The sequence below is a fragment of the Drosophila rhopaloa genome, unplaced genomic scaffold, assembly GCF_018152115.1.
Source record: "Drosophila rhopaloa isolate 14029-0021.01 unplaced genomic scaffold, ASM1815211v1 contig_173, whole genome shotgun sequence".
NCBI lineage: Eukaryota > Metazoa > Arthropoda > Insecta > Diptera > Drosophilidae > Drosophila > Drosophila rhopaloa.
In genome coordinates, this window is record NW_025335054.1 from 338597 (window position 1) to 346270 (window position 7674).

Sequence of the window (7674 nt, forward strand, 5' to 3'; positions counted from 1 at the left end):
ATTAAATCCTCCGGATGGGGGACCTGCTGATCGACCAACTTACAGGCTGACTCTTAACGGATAGGGGACCCAAAAAAAAAATAGAGATCATACGGTATCACAATGGACCCACAGAGGTCTAAGTGTACCAGGCTATAGCCTGGTAGCCGTCCTAACCTAACCTAAAGGTGCTGCAAATGAGGAGTAATAATTTTTTCAAAAAGCTTAGGAATAGCTGACAACTTAGAAATACCTCTGTAGTTACTGGCTTCTAACTTGTTACCTTTTTTGAAAAGAGGAATAATAAATGATTCCTTCCAAATATTTGGGAATTGGGAGGTTTCTAGAGATAAGGTAAACAAGGTTAACATTGAAAGGTTTGCACAGGGCCTTAGCGCAATACCTAAGCACGCACCCAGGAATACCATCGGGCCCTGGCGAATAAACAGGCTTAATACGAAGAAGATCCAAAAGGAGAGAGCTTTCTGTTAAAGTGGGACAGAATATGAGGTTTGACTTGGACATGGTGTAAGAATAAGGCTGTGATGAATAATATAAAGTAGAGTAAGTCGTTTGAAAAAATTGGGCAAATAAATCGGCTATTGCCTGATCTGTGGTTGCCGTCATGTTTTTAAGGAGTTGGAGTTATTAGATGAGATTTTAGGATCATAGCTTACCCTTCCCAGCAACAAAATATGTACAGGTCTCCAGATTGCCCCAGTTATTTATCTTGTAATACATTTACTTTTCACTAAGTCCTAATCTTACTTAGTTGTTTAAATTTCAATAATTCAATATAAATATTATATTCCATTCTTTTCCGATTTTCGCATGCGTACCTGATAGCACATTGCAGTTCAAAGAAATAGGTATCACTTAACTAAACGAGATGCTTTGGTAAATGTGGCTATAATAAACTTAACTACAACAAAGCTTAGCTTTTTTTAACTAGAGCTTTAAAGTCTTAAAAACCTTACATTAATCGCATAAATCATTTGTTCCCAATATTACATAGTTCTCCACTCGAGTTCCAAAACAATCTATTAGCTTGGACTGCAATTTATTTGAGTGGAAACGGAGGTGTTTTATTTTCTGCGCTCCAATTTTGTATTTCGTTTTGTTTAATCCCATCGGTGGGTTTTATCAAAGCATTCTTAATATCAGTCTTCATATTTTTATTCGGTTCTTGTAACCCCGTTGTTTTTCTTTTGTGCATTATTCGTCGTAAGTCGTAGTGTTTTTTAGTGTTGCTTTTGCTACACGTCTCTTTGTTTGGATTCTAGGCGTGCAGTTTCGGCGCTCTACTAATTACTTTCTGTTCCTCGCTTATGAATTTCAATATCGTTTTCTTGTCACAATGGTTCCAATAAGTAGAATGAGTCACCAAAATTTAGTCTGCTTCTGCTTTGATAAAAAAAAAGCCGCAGGTGGTAAGCAGCAGAATCTCAATCAAAAGAACTACAGAGCATTTCGGCAGATCAGCAGCTGATTGCAGCATACCCTCAAATGTTGCTAAGATCAGCAGCTAACAAAGATTCGGTATCCGAACAATCCGTAACAGAATGCATGCAACCAGGGACTTCTAAGAATTCCGATTTGTCCGTAGAGGTTTCACAATTAGTGGATCAACCTATCTCTCAGAATGTAGCATCACCACCACAAGGGACTACTGAGTTCGGACAACCGGCTCAAGTTGGTTTTGCAGAAACAATGTCTGTTCCACCAAAATCCCTTTCAGTGGTTCCACTAAAGAAACAAATTTTCGTTTCTCGACTTTCCCCTGATCAAACATCTTCCGATGTATTGTCTTATATACAAGACAAAACTAAAGCCGATTGTAATAGTGTAATGGTGAAAAAGATTAAGTTTTCTTATGCTAGAGAGATTTTATCTGTCAAGATAACTGTCCCAACTTCAGGCCGGATAATATGGTTGTAAAAGAGTTCGAAGCTACGCTATTGAAAATGAATGGGCCCGTGGGAGTAAAACTTCCTGGTCGAGGCCGATTCCATCAATCTCCAATAAATCACCTTGGTTAGCAAAGAGTTGACACACTTATGAAATGAACTGTCACACGTTTTAGGAAATATAAAAATACCGGTTCTCAATCCGTTTTTGCTAGATATTTAAGTGCTCGGTCAAGATTATTAATCACGGTAACTGCTTAAAAGGTCCAGTTCTCTCACGACCCGAAACAGTTCTTTAACACCAAGCATAAATTTAATTCTTATCCTTCTTGGCTGTCGTTCGAAAACATGACGGCAACCACAGATCAGGCAATAGCCGATTTATATGACCAATTTTTTCTAACGACTTACTCTACTTTTGATCATTCATCACAGCCTTATTCTTACACCATGTCCAAGTCAAACCTAATATTTTATCCCACTTTAATAGAAAGCTCTCTTCATTTTGATCTTCTTCGTATAATCCTGTTTGCCCTGTGCAAACCTCTTCACAAGTTGTTTACCTTATCTCTAGAAACTTCCGAATTTCCAAATGTTTGAAGGAATCATTATTGTATTCCTTTTTACAAAAAAGGTAACAAGTTAGAAGCCAGTAACTATAGAGTTATATCTCAGTTGTCAGCTATTCCTAAGCTTTTTGATAAAGTCATTACTCCTCATTTGCAGCACATTTGTTGATCAATCATTTCTCCGTGTCAAAAGGGATTTATTAAACGTAGATCCAAAATCACTAACCTTCTAGAGCTTACTACATTTGTGATAAAGGGCTTCAATAGTAGTTTTCAAACAGACGTCAGTTACACTAACTTTAGTAAAGCATTTGATCTCCTTATATGGATCTCAGGTTACCTGAATGGCAGGACACAAAGGGTTATTATTAAAAATTGAATTTCTAATATTCTCCGTGTTACCTCCGGTGTCCCACAAGGGAGCCATCTGGGTCCGCTACTTTTGACATTATTTATTAACTATCTTTCCTCAATTATAAGTCATTCTTGCGTACTCATGTACGCAGATGATGTGAAGTTAAGCAGTATAAGGACATTTCCTGCCTTTAGACTTCGAATCCGATTTAGATAACTTTTTAAAAATAGTGCCGAGATAATTTACTAAACTTAAATGGTTCTAAATGCAAGCTTATAATCGAGTCAATCCTGTGGCTAGAATAACTCTTGTAAACGATCTTGGCGTTCTTTTGGACCCCAAACTTAAATTTTCTAATCACATTTCGCCCATGGTTAATAAAGCCAGAGGAGTGCTTGGATTTATTAAAGGTGGTCAAAAGAATTCGATGATCCCTATGTCACTAAAACTTTATTTATTTCTCTAGTTTGTCCGATTCTGGAGTATGGGTATTTTTTTTTTCGCGCGGAGTCCCACGGCCCACTTACCCGCCCAACCGACCGATTCGCGATAAGATAGACGAGAGATAGGAAAATAAAGGTAAAGGTCCGGGTAAAAAAGTAATAGTTAGATCAATCTTGTGCCAATGAAGCAAGTATTAATCGTTTTAGGTGCGGCAGAGAGTCAAGATTTAATATTACAGGAAAAAGTCTATTATAGTCAGAACATAATACTCTGAAAGGCTCATGCAAGGCATAGTTAGATCTACAATGATTTAAAATTAGGGGAATATAATTTCTAGATAATCTAGTTGGCACAGAAAAGTTTAGCCGACTTAACAAGTCGGGGCAGTCAATATCACCATGTATAAGGTTATAAATAAAGATAGTACCAAGCATCGTTCTACAGTTGGTTAGGGATGGTAAATTAATCAAAAGAAGTCTACTAGAATAAGAAGGTAAGATAAAATTTGCTTAGGCGCCGTAAAGCAAAAAGAAGGAAGTTTTTTTGTACAGATTCAATACGACCAATATGTATTTTGTATTGTGGACTCCAGACGGGAGACCCATACTCCAGAATCGGACGGACAAGCGAAATAAATAAAGATTTAGTCAAATAAGGATCATCGAATTCTTTTGACCACCTTTTAATCCTCTTTATTAACCATAGACGAAATGTGATTAGAAAATTTTAGTTTAGGGTCCAAGAGAACGCCAAGATCGTTTACAAGAGTTATTCTATCCAAAGGGCTGCCACTTAACGAGTAAGTCGCGTATATCGGATTGGCCCGATAAAAAGTTAGCTTGCACTTGGAACCGTTTAAATTTGGAAAATTATCTTGGCACCAGTTTTGAAAATTATCTAGATGGGATTGCAAGTCTAAATGGCAGGAAATGTCCTTATACTGCAGACACAACTTAACATCATCAGCGTACATAAGTACGCGAGAATGACTTATAATTGAGGGAAGATCGTTAATAATTAATGTAAAAAGTAACGGACCCAGATGGCTCCCTTGTGGGACACCGGAGGTAACACGGAGAAAATCAGAAATTGAATTTTTAAAAAGGACCCTTTGTGACCTGCCATTCAGATAACTTGAAATCCATTTAAGCAGATCAACTGGAAAACCTAACAGGTCAAGTTTTTGAATAAGAAGTAAGTGATTTACAGAGTCAAATGCTTTACTAAAGTCAGTGTAAATTACGTCTGTTTGAAAACTACTATTGAAGCCTTTTATCACAAATGTAGTGAGCTAGAGCTGTGATTGTGGATCTACGTTTAATAAATCCGTGTTGACACGGAGAAATGATTGATCTGCAAATGAGGAGTAATAATTTTTTCAAAAAGCTTAGGAATAGCTGACAACTCAGAAATACCTCTGTAGTTACTGGCTTCTAACTTGTTACCTTTTTTGAAAAGAGGAATAACAAATGATTCCTTCCAAATATTTGGGAATTGGGAGGTTTCTAGAGATAAGGTAAACAACTTGTGAAGAGGTTTGCACAGGGCCTTAGCGCAATACCTAAGCACGCACCCAGGAATACCATCGGGCCCTGGCGAATAAACAGGCTTAATACGAAGAAGATCCAAAAGAAGAGAGCTTTCTGTTAAAGTGGGACAGAATATGAGGTTTGACTTGGGCATGGTGTAAGAATAAGGCTGAGATGAATAATCTAAAGTAGAGTAAGTCGTTTGAAAAAATTGGGCAAATATATCGGCTATTGCCTGATCTGTGGTTCCCGTCATGTTTTCGAACGACAGCGAGGAAGGAAAAGAATTAGATTTACGCTTGGTGTTAACAAAATTATAAAACTGTTTCGGGTCCTGAGAGAACTGGTTCTCACAACGGTTTAAGTAACTATTATAACACTGAGCATTAAGCACGGTAAATCTTGACCGAGCACTTCCTAAAAAGTCTGGACTTTACATTTCTTAAGTGTGTCAACTCTTTGCTAAACCAAGGTGTTTTATTGGAAGTTGACAGATAGTACCACGGAACACAGGAATTAAAAAACGAACTTATTGCATAAGTAAAGATCAGACCAATTAAAGCCAGAAATAAAATTATTTAGCCTCAGAAAGTCTGCCTTGCGAAAACAATGTATTTGTTTGGATTTTTCAGATTTTTCTTCTATAACTCTACCCGTATCAAATGAAAGTTCGATTGTTGGGTGATATGGATCTTCAGGTTGCGTGAGTGGTGCTACTCTGGACAGAAACACACCTTCAGGATTTGATACAAAACACAAATCAAGTAGGAGACCTAATGAATTTCGAACATGGTTTACTTGATATAGATTTATAACCTTATACATGGTGAGGTTGACAGCCCCGACTTGGTAAGTCGGCTGAACCTTTCTGTGCCAAGTAGATGATCTAGAAATTATAGTCCCCTAATATTAAATCATTGTAGATCTAACCGTGCCTTGCATGATCCTTTCAGGGTATTATGTTCTGACCATAATAGACTTTTTGCTATAAAATCAAATCTTGACTGCCGCTCCTAAAACGATTAATACTGACTTTATTAGCACAAAATTTATCTCACTTTTTTCCCCGTACTTTTATCTATATTTTCTAATCTCGCGTCTATCTTCTCGCGAATCGTGCCTTACGATACACGGCTGTGCCCTTCGGTCAGTTTGGCAGGTAAGTGGGCCGTAGGACGCAGCGCTCAAAAAAAAAAATTATAAAAAAATAAATATGATATTCGTAATATGATATTTGTAACATCTGGAGTGCCTCAGGGTAATCATTAATCATAACACATTCTCAAGAACTAATGTATGCTGATGACTTGCATATCCTATAATAAATTGCCGTCAGGTTTCGACTTATGCGTTGTACTATCTTTAAGCACAATCTGGTTAGCGGTGATATTGATTCCATAGAATCCGCCTAAAAATTAATGTGCCACCAGCAATTTTCATCCTCTTATTATAACTTGTCAAGAACCCAAAGTGTACATTTTTTCCTGAATGAACCCTCTCGTGTTCTTTAGGCCAACAATTTTTAGACCCAAAAACTGGACACACTTTTTCTTAAGCAATTTTTCGCGCTGAATCCAAATCCGGTGCCAAAATTGCTCCAGCTATATATTCGATAATACATTTTTTTGAACCTTTAAAATTATTTTTTAGTTTTTTAAATACGATTATTCGTTCCTGAGATATGACCATTTAAAGAATGTCACTTTAATATTTTTATTGAACCCCTTAACGCCCATACCAAAATAAGAATAGTTATTTACAGAAACTTTACAGTTCTTTAAATGGTCATATCTCAGGAACGAATAATCGGATTTAAAAAACTAAAAAACTAAACCATCGTCGCATGCAGACGTGCATTTATTGTGCTCCGGAAAAAAGTATTCAATAAAATCACAAAAGTGCAGTGACCGTTTTAATAAATCTACTATAACGCGAAAAGACGCTTTCTGCGATGAAATCGCGATTGTTTATATTGATTGGTCATTTAATTAATATAAAACTTAACACTTAAAACTCTAATTAACTTTACCACGAATACAATGAGTCTGAACGACGTTCGCACACAACGTCAACGTGAGCAAGACGAGAGACGGCTCTCAGTACAAAGAAATAACGCGTACTTCTCTTTTAAAGCAACCGAAAATAATGCAAGCTCTGATTAAGCGCGGGCAATTACCCCCAACTTGACCGAGTTCTTAAACGTAGCGAGCGAGAGAGAGCGTTCTTGCTCCCCCTCGCTACCATCGACGTCTCTGCAGCCAAAGAGCGCTGAAAGTGCTCCAACGCAGGTATGAAATAACCTAAGCTCATCAGCAGTAACTAGCACCGCAATTTTTATAACAACGTCAACTGTAACTACAACAACAACTGCAACCGTATCGACTGCGCGTTTAGTGACATCATCAGCTAGCAGCGCAAATATTAATACGTCTGCCGCTGCGCTGCCCGAAAAACAGAACAAAATCAATGAATGTGCTAAGCCGGCTGTGCAGACTGGTATGGATCGCTACATCCAAATCAAAAGGAAGCTAAGCCCTCTAAATTCTCACCGCAAAATAACCCGTAACAATGCTAGCCTAGCTGGAATAGAAACTCCCATGAACTCAAACCGATTTAAAATCTTGGAAGACGCCTATGACGTTGAGGCCGCCGAATCCACTGAAGTCGAGAAAGGGAATCCAAAACCTCCGCCTATTTATATTCGAGAAAAAAGTTCCGATGTTATTGTCAACAAAATTATCGAGCTTTTTGGAAAGGATAACTTCCACATAATACCTCTAGTAAGGGGCAACATCCAGGAAACAAAGGTTCAAATGAAGTCTGAAGATAATTACAGAGTATTATCGAAATATCTTTCCGAGAATAAAAATAACTTTTACACGTATCAGCTT